The following is a 23411-nucleotide window of genomic DNA, read 5'->3' on the forward strand; positions in this document are numbered from 1 at the left end:
TGTGTGTGTGTGTGTGTGTGTGTGTGTGTGTGGTGTGTGTGTGTGTGGGTGTGTGTGTGGGTGTGTGTGTGTGGGTGTGTGTGTGTGTGTGTGTGTGTGTGTGTGTGTGTGTGTGTGTGTGTGTGTGTGTGTGTGTGTGTGTGTGTGTGTGTGTGTGTGTGTGTTGTGTATTGTCCCAGGTGTTCCAGGTTGACCGCAAGCATTGCTGGGGACCAGACATTCTTGAGGGACTGGAGTGGATCGACCAGACAGAACGAAAGTGCACCCTTGTTCCCCTCCAGTAACACCCCAACTTGAGACACAACCACACACACACACACACACACACACACACACACACACACACACACACACACACACGTTCACAATCCATTTAAGAAAGGTTTTAACCTGAAGCCCACAGAAGTGCTTCATCAGTCTTTAGAGCTTGCTCACATAAGTGTAATATGATCACACTCAATTTAACTGTCTCTTCACACAATTGTGATGTATGTTTATTCACCACCAGGTCCTTCTCAATAGCCCCCCCTCTTCTCAGCTCACTTTGTGTTTTTGTAGATGGTTCTCATTCATGAGGACAAGGGAGAAGCCATTAGCTGTCCCAGACAGAGAGGGAGACAGTCGGAGCCTCATCACCTCCCTATGAAGCTCATCTCAAGCACCCCTCCTCTTTACTTCAATGCTGCTTTTGTGTGTTATGTCAGAGCGGTGGAGGTCTTGCCATGTCTTCACAAAGATACAGCAGCAAGAATTGTAACGTAGTGTTTTGTTTCGGCATTCTGAAACCTAGTGGTTATGTTAACATGATGTGCAAATGGTTTTCTTAAGTACACTGAATTCATTGAAACTAATGTTGTGTTGATTGACATGTTTTGTGGGGGTGCAGAGACCTTTTTTTATTGAGCATCAACCACACATTTACAAGCATAACGACGAAAGATATGGAGAGTTTCAGGCCACGCTTACACCTGTGAGATGCAGCTGGGACGCAAGCCTGCATGAGGCCACTGCAGCAAAATGCATAGTGAAATCTGTTGCCTAAAATGTTCTGGACATGAGAGCAATCCACCTGGGTACTTTTCCTCCTATGGCCACACCCTTTTTCGAGAAGAAAATAGTTTGCCAATAATAAATATACATATTCGGAGGTCTTTGCCAATCAGTAGGGAAAATGAACAATAACTTGCATTTTTATATACAAGGACCCTAATACGATAACACTTACATTTGGGTTTTCTTGGCTTGTCAGTGTTATATTTCAATGCAGTTTCTAAATGTACTACTTTGACGATTGATGTCAACCTCATTAGCATCATATTTTTAGCTGTGATGGAGTGTTTCCCACGAATGTACACTCATTGACTGACCGGGTCCCATTGTTTGATTTCTTCCTATCTGTCTGCAAAACACGACACAGCAGTTTTTAGGATAACACTTTTTTCCACTTGGCACAGATTCTTTGTTTTTAACAGAAATAGGGCGGGCCGTCATAATGCCAGGCAGTTAGAGATGGCTCTGCTCTCATCTATGACAATAGATAACATGAGCAGTCAGGTGTGGTTGCATTGTAGTCACTTAACTTATTAAGTCCTTACCGTGAGAAGAGTATTATAGTTATTTTGAGACATCCTCTACAATTGGATAAATCCACGATTTATTGGAGATATCCTATGCTAATGGCTTCAGTTCAGTCTGTGGACACTTCACTGTGCAAGTGAAGACAACTTGTTCTAGATACTTGTAAAATTCACAAGGATTTTAATTCGAGTTATGTTATTGATAAACAAACTATTCCTTGGTTGTTCCTCCAGAAAAAGAGCACAAATGTGATTTTCAGGAGAGACATACACATTTTTAAAGCTAGACACTGCTGATGAGGCTGATACTCTCACCTGAACATGGCCAGAAGTGAATTGGTTTGGAAGGCTTGGACACTTTCCTGGCAGCACTCAGGCTCCTGAGGGACCTGCACTGTGGAGCATGAAAAGGCTGCCTCAGGGGGATTGGCTGTGTTTGAAGAAGCCTACATGTCCGCTGCCTCCACCCACCGGGCCTGCCCTCCCTAAGTCAACAGAGGCTCGGTTTTCAAGGCTGTTTGACCAACAAGCGTGTCTGTACATTCACAAGTTGACACCTCTTGATTTAAGGAGCCATGCACTTTCATATTTGCTCAGGATGAGGAATTTAAGGCTGCGGCCACACGAGGACGAATTTGGTCGTTTGCGTTACTGTTTAGTGTCACCGTTCGGCCACACGAGGACGACCGAATACGGCACTAAACGACTGAGGAAACGATAACGGGTCCCAAGGTGGATAGAAAGGCATACGCAACTCTCTGGGGGGTCAAACGGCTCCGTGTGTACGCCCTATCCGAACATTTACAGATCACTGATAGTGATTGCGCAATAGCCCCGCCTCTCCCCACCTCTTCTGCTCACCTCCGCTTACCCCGCGCCATTGCTGACGTGTTTCGCCACCAACAACAACAACAATGGCGGATCGCAGAGTTGCTATCGTGCTCCGGACGCTATTGACCATGCTACAGTTGTTTGTGCAACATCTACAGCAATAATGATAACGCAATAGCCCCGCCTCTCCCCACCTCTGCTGCTCACCCCCACGTCAAAGTAAACTGCACCCTGAATTCAGATTATTTATCTTTCTCTCGCGAGTGAAGTCTAATCTGACAGGACGGAGACACGCAGCTCTGCTCACCTGCAGCTCCTCCCGCTGCAGCAAAACACACACTTCAAGTCAGATCATCACCCTTAGCTATTTTAATCTCAAACTCCCTAAACTAGTTATAAATATGTTTATTTTTACTGTCGGCCGGGTCACTCATTACTGGATCGATGCTGCATGAGACTGACGCTGTCCAAAGAGAGGGAGGAAAAAGAGAGGCTCCGTGTATTTTATTATTATAATATATAGAGTCGTTATTCATTTGTTTTAAAGCTCAATAAATAACAAAGAAGACCTTTGACTGGCACTTTTATAATTTTGTCCGGAAGATTTAAACTTTAATACAAGTTGACTGGCGAAAAACGCTGCCCGGTTCCCTCGGCCCCCACCGCGGAGAATAAACAGAAGGGCAACCATGACAACCATGGCTTCTTCGCTGCTTTTGTGGAGGAAGTTACAGCGCCACATACAGGCTCCTGCATATGTACTGCAGCTTCTCCAGCGGTTGGAGCTAAACGGAGCGGTCTCGTGTGGACAGACACTATCCGGATAACTATTGCGTGTGGACGGAAGCTTGTTTGTGATTGCGTTTGCGTTAATCCTATGCGTTTAGCCGTTTTCGTCCTCGTGTGGCCGCAGCCTGAGACGCTCGTTTTGGACGGTCTCAGAGCTCAATGTTGCTAGGTGGGGATCATGACTCATGAAAGTGAGGAGTAATTCATTCGCTGTCTGCTTCTAATGGCAGACAAGAAAAGAGATGTGTGGCTCCTGAAAGATGTATTACATTGACGTAAAGCCAGGATAATTGAAACACAACACTGTTTATTTCTACAAATTAAGAAATAACATTATCTTAAAAATAAATAATAAAAATAATATTTAAAACATCTATTAATCTAAATCAAAAATGTATTAATATATTTTTACAAATATGTTATAATAAATATAACAAATATAAATGAATAAACATGTTTTAATGGTTTTTTTGTTGACATTTTCTATCTAATTATTTCCTTTTAAAAAACAGCTCTCAATAACCACATAGTAGTAGGCTGTAACATAAACATTTGTCTTTCCTGTTACTTGTTGTTTTTCACATGGTTATACTAGCTTAAGTGCAACTCATCATACAGTTAGGAATCCTACATTAGCCAAAAAGCTAACCTTCTTTACACAGAGTCGAGTGCTGTGGCACACTGCATTGTTTCATTAAGACCTATAATCAAGAAAACTCTGATTATTCAAGCTCTTTTTCCAAAATGAACATGAAAATCATCTTGAAAAGCTGGCACAAAAAGCATTGATTGCTCCTTGTTTTGTTGTCACCACACTTTTTCTCAGTGCTCCTATTTAACAGCATTATTAGCGCAGTTCAGAATTGTTGGTAGAGAAAACACTAGCTATCTTTCTGATTAATGCGTTTGGCCTCATGAACAAAGTTTGACTGTTGTGCTGCTAATGACTGCAATTTTCGGGTGCACATGCAGGCCTTACAAGGCACATTTGTTTGGAGGAATTCATTGGGAAAAGCTTAGTCAGGCAGCGAGATCCTGAGAAGAGACTCATCGGAGCTGATGTGTGCTCTTTCCCTTTCCTCCTGAGAGGAAGCGATGGATTGAAAAGGCTTTATTTTGAAGCCATTTCTCTTCAAACCTGCAACGGCTGCCAATTTAGCAGGAAACAGATGGGGGGGCATCTGGCCTTTAGCTGAGAAAATCTACGGGAGTTGGACAAAATGGGCCAACATGGTAGGCTACTCAGTAGCTTGAATACAAACATATTCGGCAGAGTGCTTACATGGCCAAAAATGGACACTGATCATTAATTTTGCGTCATATCCAGTATCAACAGTCACAATAATCTAAATGTTTCTACAAGCAGGACAATGACTCTGAGTGAACTTTTGTTGAATTAACCCATATATTTTCTACATAGATTAGCCATTGTGAAATATCATGTGTATGAACGTGTTAACCTGGTCTTGATCTGAATTGGAGATAAATATTTTTTGAACTCATTGGCCCATTTTCAGCGGCATTATACATAAAGCGTGGTTTCCGTTCTATTCTACAAATGATTAACAGTCTCTTTGTGTGTTTCATGTGACATCTATGCCCTATACATTCTTGCACTTTTCCCTGTGCCTTTTAAAAAAAAGATGGACCGATTGCAAACGTAAAGATTAGACGTGGACTATAAATTCTAACATGTCCTGTATCAAACTGCTTCAGATCCAGCTAACATGCACTATTGGTAAATTGACTTGGATGAAAAGGATGTTTTTGAACAGTCCCATGTTACAGACCTTTCAAACATGTGGCATACCGTATCATGCATTTACTTTTGTAAAATGTAAAACTAAATGTCATTTTATAGTTCATTATTTTCTCTGTCTTCACTTGGGTTGTCTCTGGTGATGATCAGGCTCAGTGCTGTTGTAAGTAAGTACAACTTTATTTATATAGCACCCTTCTCAACACGAATGTACAAAGTGCTTTACAGTACAGTACACAATTATAAAACTATAAAATGTAGAATAAAAGGCATAAAACAACAGCAGGAAATATATAGGATAAAACACCAATGAAAGACAGCTACTAACTCACCTCCTCCGGCGACCCAAAGGCCTGTCGGAAAAAGGTGGGTCTTTAACTGCCCCTTAAAAATCTCTATTGAGGCAGAGGCTCTTAGTTTCTGTTGGAGTTTGTTCCAAAGCCTTGGGGCCACCGCCTCAAAGGCACGGCCACCCTTGGTCTTTAGCGTGGTTCGGGGCACCCTTAGGAGGCCTTGCTCAGAGGGCCTCAGGGCCCGGGTTGTGCTATGAGGGTGGATAAGGTCATTAATGTAGGCTGGGGCTTGGCCATGGACAGCTCTATATGTGAAAACCAATACTTTGAATTGGGTTCTGAGATGGAAATCAGGTTGTCTCCTGTGTTGCACTCAATGACCCATTTGTCTGGTTCTTCGTACAGGTCCTTGGTGTTTCTCACTGTGGCAGGTTTATTGGGCTCAGTGTGCAGTCCTGTCGTTCACTGACACTGATGTCTTCTCGAGGGGGCAAGAGAAAAGGAGATAATGAGCTGTCTTTGGAAGCCTCAAAGCAACTGAAGTATACGGGCCATCACAGTACGTCATTGTGGAAGAAATGGAAAAACTAGAACTGGATTTATACAGAAGGAATACTGCAGTAGGAGTAGGATATACTTATTCCTTATCACAAAACATGTAATCCCGGTAAATAAAATTGATGTAAACAAGTCAAGTTTCGTTAAATAGGGCTTGTAGGGATTTGAAACTTGGACCTCTTTAACCTGAAGCAAGAATCATCACCTAATTCACACTAACAAGTTAGATAGAGGAAATGCTTCCAATTTTAGCACCCTGTGTAACGTTTAGATACTACTGGGACCCCAAAGCAGAGACTGACAAAAATAAAGTTTCAAAAAGTTTAATAGACAAGGTAATCCAAGGCAGGTACTGACGACAGGGAGCTTGGCTGGCCGTAGTAAACCAAAAACAAAGCTGCGGAAAAACGTTTCCGACCAAAACTCAAAAAGAACTCCTAAACCAACTACAACAGACTCCAGGCTGCAGAAAGGCACTCCGGACCGCGGGACAGCATGAAAAATACTCTGGCAGAGAAGTGAGGTGAGGGCCAGGCTCTTAAAGAGCAGGTAATCAAGTGAGTGGGGACAGGTGTGCCTCATCTGCAGCCAGGAGTAACCAGCCACGCCCCCCTGTCACACACCAGCCCTGCAGAGACAGAAAGACAGAGTAGTGAGGGGTAAAAGGAGCACACAACAAGTTAAACACAAAAACAACAAAAGCCCCATGCAAAACATAACAGTACCCCCCCCTCAAAGGACGCCTCCTGGCGGCCTACCAGGACTATCCGGGAAACGGACATAAAAGTCTCTCAAGAGTTTTGGGTCCAAAATCAGCGAGCGAGAAACCCATTGTCGCTCCTCTGGCCCATACCCCACCCAATCCACTAAATACTGGTATCCACGGCCCCACCTTCGAACCTTCAGCAACCTCCGTACAGTGAAGGCCGGGTGGTTGTCGATGAGCCGGGGGGGTGGAGGGGGTTTGGTTGGAGGGCAAAGAGGGCTGCAGGAAACTCTCTTAAGGAGTGACACATGAAAAGTGGGGTGCACCTTCAAGGCAAGAGGCAACTTAAGCCTAACCACACTAGGATTGATGACCCGTTCTATCTCATAAGGTCCAATGTACCTGGGAGTGAGTTTCCGAGAATCCGTTTGAAGAGGGATGTCACGGGAGGAAAGCCAAACCTTCTGGCCCGGTTGGTAATCCGGAGCTGGTCGTCGATGACGATCCGCCATCCTCTGGTTCCGGGCGGAGGTGCGGGTAAGAGCTGCCCGGGCTTCACGCCAGACTCTGCGGGCTCGCCGAAGATGCCCCTGTACTGAGGGAACTGCCACCTCTCTCTCTTGAACCGGGAAAAGGGGAGGTTGGAAGCCGTTGGAAGCCATAAAGGGTGACATACCTGTGGCAGAGCACACCAGGGAGTTGTGGGCGTACTCAACCCATGGCAGATGAAGAGACCATGAGGCTGGGTTTCGAGAGGCAACACAACGAAGAGCCGTTCCCAGGTCCTGATTTGCCCGCTCCGTCTGGCCATTGGTTTGGGGATGGTACCCAGAGGACAAACTGGCCGACGCCCCCAATGCCCGACAAAAGGCCTTCCAAACTTGGGAGGAAAACTGCGGACCCCTGTCTGAAACAATATCCTGAGGGATACCATGCAGCCTAAAAACATGCTGGGTGAGAAGAGTGGCAGTCTCGAGGGCAGAAGGTAGTTTAGGCAGGGGGACAAAGTGCACAGCCTTAGAGAAACGGTCAACGATGGTCAGAATAGTGTCGTTCCCGTCTGATGGTGGGAGAACCAGTCACAAAATCCACCGCAATGTGGGACCAGGGCCGGTGGGGAATGGGAAGTGGGCGAAGAAGGCCAGCGGGGGCCTGATGTGAGGCCTTGCTGCGGGCACAGACGGAACAAGCTGAGACATACTCCTTCGTGTCTGCGGACATAGTGGGCCACCAGAAGCGTTGTCGAATTAGAGCCAGGGTCCGATGAAAACCTGCATGGCAGGCAACTTTGGACGTGTGTCCCCACTGGAGCACTGGAGATCTAACATCGGGGGAAACGAACAGCCGGTCTGGTGGACAATCCTGAGCCGCTGGATGGTCCTCCTGGGCCTCCTGGACCACCCTTTCAATCTCCCATCTAGCTGCTCCCACGACACAGGAAGATGGCAGAATGGTTGCATCCCTTGAGTCCTCCACTGGGGAAGCGAACTGCCGGGACAAGGCGTCGGCCTTCACATTCCTGGAGCCAGGCCGGTAGGTCAAGGTGAAGTTGAACCGTCCCAGGAAGAGAGCCCACCGAGCCTGGCGTGAGTTGAGCCTGCGTGCAGAGCGAAGGTAAGACAAATTCTTATGGTCCGTCCATACTATAAAAGGATGGTTGGCTCCCTCCAGCCAGTGCCTCCATTCTTGAAGGGCCAGAACCACTGCCAGCAACTCCCGATTACCAACGTCGTAATTCCTCTCAGCAGGGGTCAGCCGACGAGAGAAGAACGCACAAGGGTGGAGCTTCTGGTCTGCGGGGGAACGCTGGGATAAAACTGCCCCCACTCCAGAATCAGAGGCATCCACCTCCACCACAAACTGGACCCCTGGATCAGAATGAGAGAGCACAGGAGCAGTGGCAAACAGACATTTCAGTTTTACAAAAGCTGCCTCAGCTGCAGGAGACCACTCAAAAGGCAACTTGACAGAGGTGAGTTTAGTCAGAGGCACTGCTACCCTACTATAGTCCCGAATAAACCTTCTATAAAAGTTGGCAAAGCCCAGAAACCTTTGCAACTGCTTCCTGTTAGAGGGAGTGGGCCACTCGGTCACTGCTTGGACCTTGGCGGGGTCAGTCCTTAATTGTCCCTTGTCGACGATAAAACCCAGGAAACTCACAGAAGAGGCATGAAACTCGCACTTCTCAGCCTTAACGTACAGTCTGTTCTCAAGAAGTCTCTGCAGTACCAGCCTAACATGCTGGACATGCTCCTGAAGAGTGCGAGAGAAGATAAGGATGTCATCAAGGTACACAAAAACAAACCTGTTTAACATGTCACGCAATACATCATTAATCATAGCTTGAAAAACCCCAGGTGCGTTCGTTAACCCAAAAGGCATTACTAAATACTCAAAATGTCCCCTGGGAGTATTGAATGCAGTCTTCCACTCATCCCCCTCCCTTATTCTCACCAAGTGGTACGCATTGCGAAGATCCAACTTAGTGAAGATGGTGGCTTCATGAAGGGGAACAAAGGCTGAGTCTATGAGTGGAAGGGGGTACTTGTTCTTGACTGTGATCTCATTAAGCCCTCTGTAGTCTATGCAAGGGCGTAGGGTCTTATCCTTCTTGTCCACAAAAAAGAAACCTGCGCCCATAGGCGATGAAGAGGGGCGAATAAGCCCAGCAGCGAGTGAGTCAGAGATGTAACTCTCCATGGCCTCCTTCTCTGGCCTAGAGATATTGTACAGTTTACTTGACGGAAAGGGGGTGCCAGGGAGCAAATCTATGGCACAATCGTAGGGCCGGTGAGGCGGCAAGGATAGGGCGTGGTCCTTGCTGAAAACCTCCTTGACACTGTGATATTCAGGGGGTACAGAGGTGAGATCAATGGGTTTGAGGGGGTCTGGTGCTCTAGTAACTGTGGGGGGTACAGCAGAGTGTAAGCAATGAGAGTGACAGAATAAACTCCAGTTAATGATAGACGAGTTGGCCCAATCTATGTGGGGGTTATGGAGCTTCAACCACGGAAAACCTAAAACGAGTGGCGACATGGGTGAGGGGATAAGGTACAGGGAGATTATCTCGTGATGGTTGCCAGAGATCTTGAGGGAAACTGGAGCAGTACGGTGAGTAACTTGGGCTAGGAGTCTCCCATCTAAGGCAAACACATCCTTAGGTTCTGGAAGAGGCTCAAAAGGAAGTTTAGACTGCATCACAAAGTCAGAGTCAATGAAATTGTCATCCGCACCAGAATCAATCAAGACCTGCAGCGGAACAGAGTTCTGAGACCAGGAAATAGTACCTTTGACTGGGATGCGGTTGGAGGAGGCTGAGTTGATAGAAGTGTGGCTCATCAGTGCTCCCCCTGTCGCTGATGAGCCATGTCTTTTGGCAGAGAGGGACAACCGGCGCTGACGTGACCAGCCTGGCCACAGTAGAAGCAGAGTCTCTGACGAAGACGGCGTTGACGTTCTGATGGAGTAAGCGTCATCCTTCCCAGCTGCATGGGCTCCTCCATAAAGAAGGGAGAGACCTGGGTATCTGGAGAAGGTCTGGGAGGCCCGGAGTCAGGAGGATGGCGAGAAGGTCCAGAGAATGCCGGCCGACTAGGAAACTTGGACGGAGGGGGAAAGGAGGTGGAGCTATGTTTTCCTGATCTCTCCCTACGCCTCTCGCGGAGGCGGTTATCTAGTCGTATCGCTAGAGAAATCAACTCCTCTAAGGAGGAGGTTTCATCCCTAACAGCTAGTTCATCCTTTAACTCATCATTAAGCCCCTTATAAAAAATTCCCAGCAAAGCCCTGTCTCCCAACCGCTCTCAGCTGCAAGAATGCGGAAATCAATAGCAAAATCAGCAACAGAGCCTGAACCCTGGTGGAGTGAAAGGAGTCTTTTACCAGCCTCCTTCCCCCTCACTGGATGATCAAACACTCTACGCATCTCTGCAGTAAAAGACGACAGAGACTGACTAATAGGCGAGTTGCTGTTAGATATGGCAAGGGCCCATGCTGCTGCTTTATCACTCAGTAGGCTCATGATGAAAGCAACCCTAGTTCTATCAGTGGAATAAGTGAAAGGCTGTTGCTCAAACACAAGACTACACTGGTGTAAGAACTGACTACAAGACCCTAAATCTCCTGAATACCTGACGGGTGTGGGGATAAAGGGCTCACGAGGATTGCAGGGCTGTCGTTCTGGATCAGCTTGAGGTGGAGGAGCAGGGTCTGTAGCTTGAGCATCGGCAGTCGGCGGGAGTGTGGAGAGATGTGCTGCGACCTGTTCCATACGGCCTCCGATGTTGGTCACACCGGCGGTTAAATCCTGAATCGCTTCCATAACTCTCTGCAGAGCTCTGTCATGTTGCCCTATCATTACCCCTTGAGCAGCAAGCGCTTCCCTGAGTCTCTCATTCTCTGCGGGGTCCATATTGGCCAGAGTATTCTGTGACGTTTAGATACTACTGGGACCCCAAAGCAGAGACTGACAAAAATAAAGTTTCAAAAAGTTTAATAACAAGGTAATCCAAGGCAGGTACTGACGACAGGGAGCTTGGCTGGCCGTAGTAAACCAAAAAAGCTGCGGGAAATGTTTCCGACCAAAACTCAAAAAGAACTCCTTAACCAACTACAACAGACTCCAGGCTGCAGAAAGGCACTCCGGACCGCGGGACAGCATGAAAAATACTCTGGCAGAGAAGTGAGGTGAGGGCCAGGCTCTTAAAGAGCAGGTAATCAAGTGAGTGGGGACAGGTGTGCCTCATCTGCAGCCAGGAGTAACCAGCCACACCCCCCTGTCACACACCAGCCCTGCAGAGACAGAAAGACAGAGTAGTGAGGGGTAAAAGGAGCACACAACAAGTTAAACACAAAAACAACAAAAGCCCCATGCAAAACATAACACAATGTCACAAGTCTTAGGATCGTAAGCCTTTTCGGTTTCAGTCGTCCTACCAATCATGTTTGAGTAGGCTTTCGTGATTCAAGGGGAGAGCAAAAGAGGCGGAATGAAATGCAATCCTTGATTATCTGACATTGATTTAAGTTGAAATATGCTTAGAATTTGCTTGTAAACTGGCTACGTGTGAAATAATCCGGTTGTAGTTATGGCCTCTAGAGTACAAATCCATTCTTGTGACTCAAGTTGGTAAAAAGCTTGTAAACAATAGGCATGCGCGCATGTAAAGAAGTCTTGGCCTGGATATCCGCTGGCTACACTGGAACACCGGGAATATTGTGCCTTATTCAAGATTGTCTTTCTTGTTCTAGTTGTCAACTGAAATTGGTTAAAAAGTCTTGTCATGTGCTTATCGTGCAGCAAATTGAAACCAGGGGATAATAAGCCTTTTTCATGGAAGGCCTTTTGACAAGTCATTGTAGCAATAGCACATTAATGCTGAAAGGATTACGATTGAATTCCATTAAGCTTCTCTAGTTTCAAGTTTTATTGTGCATACTGGATATGGGCATGACTCATACCGCTCGACCAATGAGTCCAACATTAGTAAGGAATTTGCACCCTTGTCATTCAAGAAATGCTGCTCTGGTTAGAAACATACCTCCCCAAAGGAAAGTGGTAAGCCCCATTATCATTAGTTTTTATTATGGAAAGATGTTGCTGCATTTTTTTGAACCCTTGCTGAACGAGATGGGAATCACAACAGAGCAGGCCAGCTAACCAATCAGAGCGGACTGGGCTCTGGTTTCAGACAGAGGGTGAACAGAGGTGCTGCAGCACAGGCAGTATGAGAAATATAAAGATCTTTTTGAACATTAAAGCATGGAGACAGGTCAACAGTAGAGACAAAAAATACAAATACAAACCTGAAAATGAGCATCTTAGGGTCGCTTTTAAAGCAGCAGTTATTACAATTCGTCTTGGGGAAGACATGATTTGCTACATGGAATTTCATGGCAATCTATCCAATGTTCTTTGATATAATTCAGTCAGAGCCACAAATGTCTGTAAGAAAATTAGGGGATTACCAAAGTCATTATGATTCTTCATCTGAGAACCGTGAATGTCAGTACCAAAGCTAATGCCAATCCTTAAGATGTTAAAGATATTTCACTGGATATGTGAAAACTTGTACAGGCTGCTGGAACTTGAGAAATAGTCTTGGCTAAGGCATTAAGATACATCTAAACAATGAATGTTGGGGCCATCCAAACCAATATTTCAGTCTGGACCATTGAAAGAGACTGAGAACCTAAAGCTCATTGTGAGGATTGTTAAAAATCTAAATGTTGCCATTAAGTATACCTTTCATTGAGTCACTCATTGTTTTGTCCCTTTTATGATCCTGTTCTCTTTGCTTGAATACAAGCTACATTACAGTAATGTAAAATCAAATATTTGATCTCAGAGAGTTGCCAAAAATACCTCAAGTTACATTAGTGTAATGATTTCCAGATGCAAAAACATCACACACACAGGCTACATATCTGAGCTTTCTTGTATGACCATACAAATAAGCTTTTGAACGTAGGATAAAGATGTTAAATGAATGGCGGAAACCAAAATGTCATCTCTCTCCCCATGTTGTGGTCTTTATTACACCACAAAGTCGTTACAGGAGATTCATTGTAGCCATTTGTAATGGAATTTCCACTGAAGAGGGAACTCATTTGGATCGACCCGACAGGGGCTCTGGAGTGTCTCAAGGTTCCCCTCAAGACAGCAAATGGACAAACTTTCTTTTTCTTCGTCTCGCCAAATACATACACATGCAGTCATGCATACAGGCGGCGTACACATACAAATTAATGTTCACCAGGCCGTGCCGGGGTTTCCATTCTTTAATGCAACACCGTAGGCAGGGGCCATAAATAACCCCCTTGTTCACCCTCTGTGTACAATTAGGATCATTTAAGAAAAGCCTCACTCTTACTTTCCAATGACAGAAAAAACTTAAAGGCAAGTTGGCTTTTATGAAATGGTTCAAACCTCTTCATGGAGCTTGTTACAATAAAGATTGATTGGTTAGGTGCTTCATTGAGGTTTTTTAAGTGAAATGCTGTTACACCTGCCATGTGTTGAACAGAAAAAGCAGTTATATGCGTCAGAGGCCAGCAAGCATATGAATCTCTGGCATGTGGAGCTCTGAAAATAAGGAGTATGTCAGGAAGAAAAGGGTCATTTGAGGGTCTTTATTTTTCTTTGATGGTGTATGTCAGCACTTCATCTCCATGGGAAATGAGCAAAGACATCTCTGACCTGCTTCCGACTTTTTTAACTCCTTCGAGTATCGTTCAGATTTGCTTCGACTGGAATATATCCAACCAATTGAGTTGTCACAAACGTTGTACATTCTCTGGAATCAACAAGCATTTCCATAACCATTTGTTTTGGACTCCCATTGAATATGTGCCAGTTTTGCCCTGGGCCACTGAATAATGTCATGTGATTCCTTGGCTTTACTTCCAGAGGATCATTGAGTTATTTCCAAAGAAAAGATTATTCTATTTTTCATGCTTGCCTCAGTCTTGAGCATAAACAAATATATGAGCCAAGGACATTCATTTGTAGGTAAGTGGGTCAGAAGTGCTTCTGCATGAGGAGGGGGTACACACGGCTTTAAAGCTGTTGGAAAACACTTTGATGTGTCAAGTACATTGGCAGTGGAATTGGTTAGTGAGGTCAGGTCGCAGCTGAAGGGCTTAGGTTACTGTTCCGCTGAAATAACCTCAGGAAATTACTTAACCTCTACTCACTGCAGGGGCACTGCAACCTGAAGTAGAAGGCCAACAGTTTGAACATGTTGGATTATACTATCATTACTCATATGTAATGTAACCTATTCTCTGAGAGCTTCTTTTCCACATTTGTGGTAGTTGGTTACAGTACATTCTTCCTTCAATTTGGAATGGTGTAATGAAAGACTTATTTTCAGACATGTTTCCTAATTGCCTGGAAATTGTCACTTCAGTTTGATTTGGGTACATCTCACATACATCATCATGGGGTTATGAATACTCACTTTGAATTTGTTGAGGACAGTTTTCTGAATTAATCCACATTTAGGGTCAGCAATGACAACGGAATCCCCAAATTGCCAGTTTTCCCAAGTCTGAATAAAATGTATTAAAGACTACAGTGGTCAGCCATCTTTGGCAATTAGTAAGCCTTTAATCTCTTAATATGTAAGATATTCATATTTGGGAGACATATACCACATGGCAGGGAGGCCAGAAAGGATTGAAAGATGGACTTTTTTGACAGTGAATGGAATACAAATAGTTACAAAATAATGAAAATGAAAAACTAATATTTTAGAATGACATGGTTGTATACATCTTTTATGCAAAAGCCCTCAAATAGAGGTACTGTATTTGTGAATGCACTTAAAATTCAAAGCATGGTAGGAACGAGTATGTGGTTTGGTATTTGGACAGGGAAAGGTCAGATTTCTGTGCGGCCATATATGAGTCCCTCTGAAGCCACATCAGAATGACTGCTTCAGGATAATGGCCTTCTTATGTTGCTACTGTTTCCACTTGATTGCCGATGCCTGTAGAATTGATATCGTGTAGGATGACTGCTATGGCTATTTGGAACAATGCGTGCAGTGATGCCATTAGACTTGCTTCCTCAAAATTAGGAGATACATTCCTATGAAACGTAGGCCAAATATGTAGCCCTAAAAAGGACAGGGTTTAAGTGTACCTTGAAACTCGCAAAATGTGCCTTTTTGAAACCAGAGAACATCTGTGGGCCGGCTCCATATTGGTTTACATATTGAATGATTGACACCAACACTGATCCCGAGACCTCCTATTGTAACTAAGATATCTCCTGATCAAGTGCAAAATGATTGACTGCAAGCACACACACTCTTACCTCCCTAGCCGTCTTTCTGGATGGTTCCAATAAAATAGAGTATAGCTGGCGGGGGGAGTGAAGAAGACAAAAATGTGTATTTAAGGAGACGGGTCAACAGCTTTAGAATAAGGGTCAGTTTTTTTGTTGGACAAGAACCAGCGCAGTGCTCACTACCATTCAGATTCATGGCAGTTGTATGTGTTGCTGATCAAATGCAGAGTGAGCATGACAACACAAAAACATGCACATACTGGCATGAATGAGTGCTTTCACTTTGCCCTTCCCCCCTTTACTCTGTCTTCCCTTTATCACTCCTCAGTGATCCCTTAATGCCTTGAAATGGCTTAGATGTTCCTCCAGTCTTAGAATGTGCATTATCTAACATGGAAATCAGAGTTAAGCTGAATCTAAAACATACCAGTTGGTAACATGTAAGCAGGTACTCGCTGTCAATCAATCAAACAATTTTTTTGGACAAATTACACTTGTCTCAGGAGGCTTTACAGTGTGTACAGCATACAACACTTTCTCATTAGACCCTCGCAAGGAAAAACTCCTAAAGAAACCCCACAAATCCCCAGGATAAATGTATGGAACAAGGCCATGCATCAATATATGTGTTGTGGGGAGACACATCTGTTTTTGGGTAAACATTTCCAAACATTCCTCTGGAAAAAAGCTTCTGCAAAACCAAGTTTTCTTTAGAAGTTTGGCTGGGACATTATGGTTTTCTTCTCCTTTGATTTCCTCATTTCGCCAAAGCGTTATGCTAATGATAAAGAAAGCTCTACCTCCGCGAGCTGACGGATTGGTTCCTTAGTGACCTTTTGAAAGCCTGGCTGTTTCTTGAGATGGTTATTGGTACACTGCAGTTCCAGAATTAATAAACCATGGCATTGGTGTCTTCTTTCCATTATTATGGTCTTGTCTTACGGACATGTTCAAGTGTTGTTTTAGTTGGAGACATCTGAACATCTTTAGTAGCCTTTCATTTATGTTCATAAGTTACTGACACAAACCAGCAACTTTAAGAGAGAAGTACCCTCTTCTTGTTCAGAAACATTAATCAGGCTTTTATTGTTGTTATACATCAACTCAGTCTCCCACCTACTGCTCCTCACCCCGACCCCTGTGGTGTCGTTCTGTTTAGGTGTCAGTCTTTGCCATTTCCCCCTTTGCTCCTATTTAAACGTAACCTACTATATTTCAGTTGTTCTCTGTCAAACAGACAACCATTTTGTTTCAGTGTAATCATTCATTGTGCTCATGTATTCCAATTTCTTGTTGGGTTTCTTGGTTAGTTTAATTTTAATAGACATCTTCGTACGGCCAATATCACTTTTTAGATATATTTAAAAAATATATTTCGATAATGAGCTTTTATCACTCGCATGTACTGTATTTGTATGGATGTAGCTTGCTAGCTTTGTGGAAAGATGAGAACCTCATGCTATGATCTCTTTGCTTATCAATTTCTCCAACTGATGGAAACAACTGTCAGTTGGATCCACAGCAGACTATATTAAGGTCACTGCCACAGCTCTATGACCAGACATCAAAATGAACAAACCACACAGCTTGACTCGGGTATCAGTGTTTCAGATTAAATGTGGCGCAGTGGGTTAGTGCGCTAACCTTTGAATCAGAGGATAGCAAGTTAGAGTCCCACTGCAGTCAGCATGTCGTTGTGTCCCTGGGCAAGACACTTCGCCCCAAATTGCTCCTGTGGGGATTGCCCACAGTATTGAGTATGTAAGTCGCTTTGGATAAAGCGTCTAACAAGTAACATGTAATGTAATGTCAAATGTTCTTTGGAAACCTGAGGCTGTTGGAGCTGATTTGCAGTGTGCTATACTCTTGCTGTGTCTCGATTCAGATACTGCTGTTTTGAGTGCATAAGTGCGTCCCAATGCAAAGTACAAGGAGCTACGAATACCCTGTGGATGCACTTTAAGTAAATAAGTTGTCAGAAAGTGTGGAAACATAGAAACGTTGCACCACTCAACAACTTAAGGCTACTTTGCCTGGCTGTTCCGGTGAGCACTACAAATAAAACTGTTATTATTATAAAATAAAGGTACCATTGTTAAAAAAGGCAACGTTAATTATATTAGGTGAGTTGAGCAGTCTGCAATGTTTCGCTAGTGCTTACTATAAAAGGTTGCTTGCTTAGCAACTTCCTGTCGTCACTTCCTGTGAGGGCACAGCAGTCAGTGCAATTTGGAGAGACAGCAAGCGCATTTCGTGGCATCTGCAGGCAGTGGCAAGTACATCCGGCATCTGCCACAGAGGCCGCTACTCTGTGGTATCTGTGGCAAGTACTTCCGGCATATGCCACAACTTGCCGAGGCATCTGCCGCTGCTCAACTTGCCACAAGATGCCAGAGTAAGAGAAGGTTTACTGTAGCTGCCACTCGCCTTCCGTGGCAAATGCTGCTATTTAAACCCGTATTTATCGTGTAAAATGTCGCTGTTTAGGCATGACTTTATCGAACTGATCTGTACTCAGGGTTGGGTTGTAACGGAATACATGTAACGGCGTTACGTAATCAGAATACAAAAATCAAGTAGCCTAACTGTATTCAGCTCGCGTTACATTTGAAAAACAACTAATCTGATTACAGTTACTTTCGTAAACCTGAAGTGAATACATTTTGGAATACTTATTGGAATTATTGGTGGAAAAGTTTCCTCACAAAATGTATCCTAATATTCATTACCGGCAGAACTGTGTGCACGCATGGTGTGCACAGCGCAGCAGCATGTCTGTGAGGCCCCGCCCCCGCATGCAGATGAGAGAGAAAGTTCTCTTTTTAAATATATTGAAAGTTAGAAACGGAGATGATTCGATAAAACGTGCAAGATAACGTTTATGTAGCATTTCTTTATTGTCGAAATGATGACATTTCATAACTGGATCAAATCAAAGTGAATGGCCTGCTGCTGCTGAAGGCATGGGGCAAATATAAGTCCTTTGCCTAATGGAAATATATCAAGGACCTCCTTCATACTCCTTCATACTAACCTTAGTATCTCACTAGCAGTGGCAACTGCAATCAGTTACAGCTGCCCTAAGTCTGTAGCCAAGTCTAATAACACCAGAGTACACGTTGCTGTGTCAATACAGATATGTATTTGTCTTTAATCGTCATACACCTGGTTTATCGTAGCAAGCAGTGGAAACTCCCCTCAAGAAGCGACAATTGCCAAGGGCGTTGCAACCCTCACTCGCCAATATTTCATCATAAATATAGCACGTTTGTTTATTTTTAGCAAACCATGCTCCAAGTAAAATTGAATAGAAATGATAATGTATAATCTTTTTGAAAAATAGACATCAGTCCTGTGTTCAGATCAGTTCGATAAAGTCATGCCTAAACAGCGACATTTTACACGATAAATACGGGTTTAAATAGCAGCATTTGCCACGGAAGGCGAGTGGCAGCTACAGTAAACCTTCTCTTACTCTGGCATCTTGTGGCAACTCCCGTTGAGCAGCGGCAGATGCCTCGGCAAGTTGTGGCATCTGTGGCAGATGCCGGAAGTACTTGCCACAGAGTAGTGGCCTCTGTGGCAGATGCCGGAAGTACTTGCCTGCAGATGCCACGAAATGAGCCAGGCCCTACTGGCAATTTGAGACAAAGTACCTGGTTGAATTTCAGATACTGTGCAAGTGTTCAGTGTACAGCATGGCAGTGTATAGGGGTGTATCCAAATTGTTGTGTCTGTCTTGAGAGATTGAGAACCTCTGGCCTAAACTGCGTATCTCTGGATAGAGTGTTCAGAATGCTATCATTGCTTCTTCTGTTTTAGGAACATTCTCTGCCAGTGACCTCATTCTGTGGTGGATATTTACTTGGAATGTCCTGGCATGCTCTTTTAATCTGTGAATCCTAGTTTTTGACTGGGACAACCAAAACGAGTGTAGCAAACAGGCTTGTCTAGTATAGCTTTAATGGTTCCTCTGCTTACAGCTCAGCTCCAACCACGTCACTGCATCTCTCTCTCTCTACGTGGCAGCACCAGAGAAAGGCTGAGTGTGGTTGTGGTGGTGAGTGGTCTGGTGCTTTTGCTGTTGTATAACAACCCTGGTCGGCTGAACACAGCCTAAAAAAGCTGTGAACACTCGCCAAGTCTTAGTGGTCCGTTTCATCCAGTCAGCCCACCATCCAGAGACAGTTGGCCTGGTCAGTTTGTCTTTGACCCTCAGAGAAAAGCCCCGCCTCTTTCATTCTGTCCTTCTTGCTTTCCCGCTCTTTTCTATGTTTTTGTCACCCTGCTGTTTCTCTTATCTTTGGATTCTAATCCCAACTATGATAACTATGGGATACATCTCTCATTCCACCGGGCTATCCCCTCTCTTACCCCCACTAGCTGTTTTTACAGCGTCTAGACACACACGCCAATATTGATAAAACAAGAGGAGGCCACAGTGTGCTCCTGGACAATGAGGACGTCGTGGAGCGTGGGTCTTATCCTGCGGCAGGATTAAATAGACTCTCTGATCGTTTGTGAAGCAGGGTTTAGGAAGGCTTTATGTGTGTGTGTTCATGAAGCATCAGTGTGTACCTACAGTACTTGGGGTACAGTGAATGTCTACATGCAGAAGCATTTCTTTTCAGACTTAAATCTGCATTAACATCACATTTTTGCACTGCATGTACACGTGTTGCATTTATGTGTGTGTTTATAAACACACACAGGGAGGGGGAGGGAGGCTCATGACTCAGTGTTTCCTCCAGCTGTGAGCCAGAGGTTTCCCAAGTACGGGTCACAGTCGGCCAGACCAGTGAACTCCTCATTCAGCTTCCTTTGACAGAATCTAATTTAGTTTCTGCTGACTCTCAAGATTGATCCTGCATGAGGTTTGGATTCCAAAGGAGCTTACCTTGCAAGTTGTGTAGCACATATGATTAAGAATAAAGATATTTACATGGGCAAGTCTGAACCTTCAAGGCAGAAAGCCTCTTTACTTTCGGGCCTAATCTTTAGCCCCTTACCAACCGGACAAAATAATCCACTGTCAGCACCTAACATCTGGCTTTTATCTTCAATGGAAAAGTAATAATTGCCTTTCATTCAGAGTACAGTCACAGGTTTACTTTATATCAGCTGCAGCTCAGACCGGCAGTAATAGAAACATGTCAAACGGGTGATGATGCCCCTTTCTGTCTATAATGCTTTTTTCGAGGCAGACACCATTGACATAAACAGGGATGTACCTCTCTGATCATCAGTGTACAACACCAATCATACATGAGACAAACAAGTATCACAAATCCGACTTTTTTTTCAATCACCAACAAAGTCACCAAGAGAGTCTGAATAGCTAACTGATATAAAAAAGTGTGGCCACAGTTTCGAACAATTCACTCACTTCCATGCTTGCTTAAGTTGCTTTCTGACATACATTTGTGAAATGACACATCAGAAGCAGTAAAAACTGAAAGGCAAACACACCAGCTACAGTAGCACTGGGAAAGGAGACTGTTGTCTTTTTGGGTGGTATAAGTAAAAAAACACCATAAATGTGTCCTTGTCTTACTTGGATAACATTCCTTTCTGCTGATTGCATCACTTTATGAACTGAGATGCTACTGTATGCTGCACACGCAACTGAAACAAACTGACTCCAGAGTCCTGTAGCAGTGGGGTGAGAACACGTGGCGGTAATAGTGGGTTAGAGTAGATGTATCTGATGATGGCGGTGTTTATGGGAAACATCTCTCAGTCCTCTGCTCCCTGTTTGGTCAGCTGCAGCGAGGTCAGGGTAGGTCTGATGAGCTGACATCACCGCTGAAGTGAATCCAGATACTCTGGTCTATGGTGTAATAACAGTGTGGGCCAACTGAACCACTGTCGATGACTTTCTCACAGTGCTGTTGAAGGTTACGCCAATGTTCCCCCCCCCCATAGTTTCAGTTCAAAATCAACTTTAACTTGGCAAGCGCATAAGGGTTTCTACATTTGAATTCCAGCACAATGTTTTCCACTCTGTACTGTCCAAGTGGAACATTTAGTACCATCACACTTTGACTTACTATATTGATAGCAGGCTTGCAGCAGGTAAACCAGCAGCAGTGATCGTCACTTCCTGTGAGGGCAGTCTAACTCTACATGCTCAACGTTTAGACACTGCACAAGTGTTCACAGTGTACTTCATAGAAGTATACTAAGAATTAGTATCTGGATTGAGACACGACATCTGTCCTTCTCTCTCTTGTTGTATCTCCTTTCACTTTACGGGTGTTGACCTTCGGAACATTAGGAGTTAGGTTCAATACAATTTCCATTTACAGACACTAAAAGCGAGCGACTGAGAAACCGTGCGACTTCTGTCCGTCTATTGATCTCCTTTGTCCCACCAAACACCAACCTGAATATTCTGAGGAGTTGGGACTTGAAAAGTTCACTGGCCTAAACCACCTCTCTTTGGATAGTTCTTATAGATCTATCATAGCTTCTTCTGTTCTGGGAAGAGTCCCTTATAATCTCACTCAAAGGTAGAGAAGACGTTGAATGACTTGATATTCAATTGCTTTCATGAGAACAGATGTACTTTTAGCAGAAGTCAACTTTGTTGCTTAAGCTTGTGGGAGAAGTGTGTGGGTTTGGCAGTACAGACCTGAAGTAAAGAGCACAAATGTTAACTTGAGTTATAATTGCATTCGACTTTATTTAACTTAACCTCAACTTTACTAAGGACCCAGAATTTCAAGCTTGGCAGCTCTTATTTCCTGTGTGTAATATGAGGATTAAATACCCCCTGTTCACACCTTTTAAACTCATTGCTTTTAGGTGCGACTGATGTGGATCACCTGCAGTGCTTTTACTGTTACGCTCTTGCCTACTTTCCTTTTCTTTGTTCTGTTTTCACCTCATGAAACAGAGAACATTTGTTTTTAAATGACCTATAAATATTGTTGACTTTACCTGAATCATTAAGTCTTTCACAAACACTTCATAAAACAAAGCGGTTGTGCACAATGCAACATGAATGCAGGGCAGATACACGAGGGAAGCAGGGTTGAGATGGCTATCGGTATACATCACTTTCAGCAAGTGGTTTTACTGATACAAGTCATACAAGAAGGCCGTCTCTTGTTGTCTCTGCCTCTCGTGAACAGAAAGCCCACCCTCTCCCACCAGCGCTGAATAGAGAAGGGCTCTGTGGCCACACCCATCTCTGCCAGGTCGTATCTCAGTGCCAAACATTTGAGCCCTCTCCCTGTCAAAGGCCTGTGGGCTTTTGTCTCAGTGTCTGATCGGCGACTGCGGTTGAGAGAGGCTCAATGGGGAGAAAGGCCTCCCTATCGTGTTAGGCTCAGGTCTCTCTCAATGGGGTTGTTTCTCCTGGAGCAGAGGCCATTTCCATGAAGCCGCAGCTCAGACAACACACAGGAAAAAAGGAGCGGCTTTTTATTTGGAAGTGGGTTTTGTGTGTTAAGGGGGAGGACTGAGAGCTTGCTTTATCTGGGAATTCTACAAGCTGAATTAATCATGGCTTATGTGGGAAATTAAATCATTTTAAAGTGTACACAAATGTATGAAGGCTTTTATGGGTTTTAGTTTTTCGTGTAATTTTTTTTGTCAGAACATTGACACAATCGTCCATCTTATCAAATAAGATGACATGCCTCTGCATCCGCGTAGTCCTAAGGCTCACCCATTGCATCAACATTAGCTGTAAGTCTTCTGTAATGTCTTTGCATGGCAAAGCTGTCCAGAATTGTGGCACGTTTTAGAATGCTATCTAACATTGTACTTTTCCCTTTACGCACTAATAAAAACATTTATCCAATGTTAAAGTTTTTTGGACACCGTTGATTTTTTCAATGTTTTTTCCACAAGCATAACAAGTCTTTAGAGCAGGGAGTCCAAACTACGGGCCGGGCCAATGCCGGCCCGTGGACCACTTTGAATTGGCCCTCAGCAAATTCAAAAAGTATAATGGAATATGGCCCACAAATGAAACTTGTGCTTTTTATTTTATACTTCTTAACAATATATGTAAACATATATTACACCGTAGTATTCAAGAGTTAATAGAAACTTTTCAATAAATTCAGTCAATTAAAGTTGGAAACATTTTCTA

At 44.1% G+C, this 23411-nt stretch overlaps 1 protein-coding gene and 1 long non-coding RNA gene across 3 annotated transcripts in view; one reads left to right on the forward strand and one right to left on the reverse strand.

Moving 5' to 3' along the window:
- me1 (malic enzyme 1, NADP(+)-dependent, cytosolic) overlaps positions 1-23411 on the forward strand; it is a 144947-nt gene that overhangs the window by 57027 nt on the left and 64509 nt on the right. The window lies entirely within an intron of this gene.
- On the reverse strand, positions 6115-7571 carry LOC139435483 (uncharacterized). The gene is made up of 2 exons (XR_011644722.1): positions 6916-7571; positions 6115-6435 (listed from the first exon to the last, which is right to left on the reverse strand). It is a non-coding gene; the product is annotated as an uncharacterized lncRNA (long non-coding RNA).

Source organism: Pseudochaenichthys georgianus, chromosome 16 (genome assembly GCF_902827115.2).
Source record: "Pseudochaenichthys georgianus chromosome 16, fPseGeo1.2, whole genome shotgun sequence".
Classification (NCBI taxonomy): Eukaryota; Metazoa; Chordata; class Actinopteri; order Perciformes; family Channichthyidae; genus Pseudochaenichthys; species Pseudochaenichthys georgianus.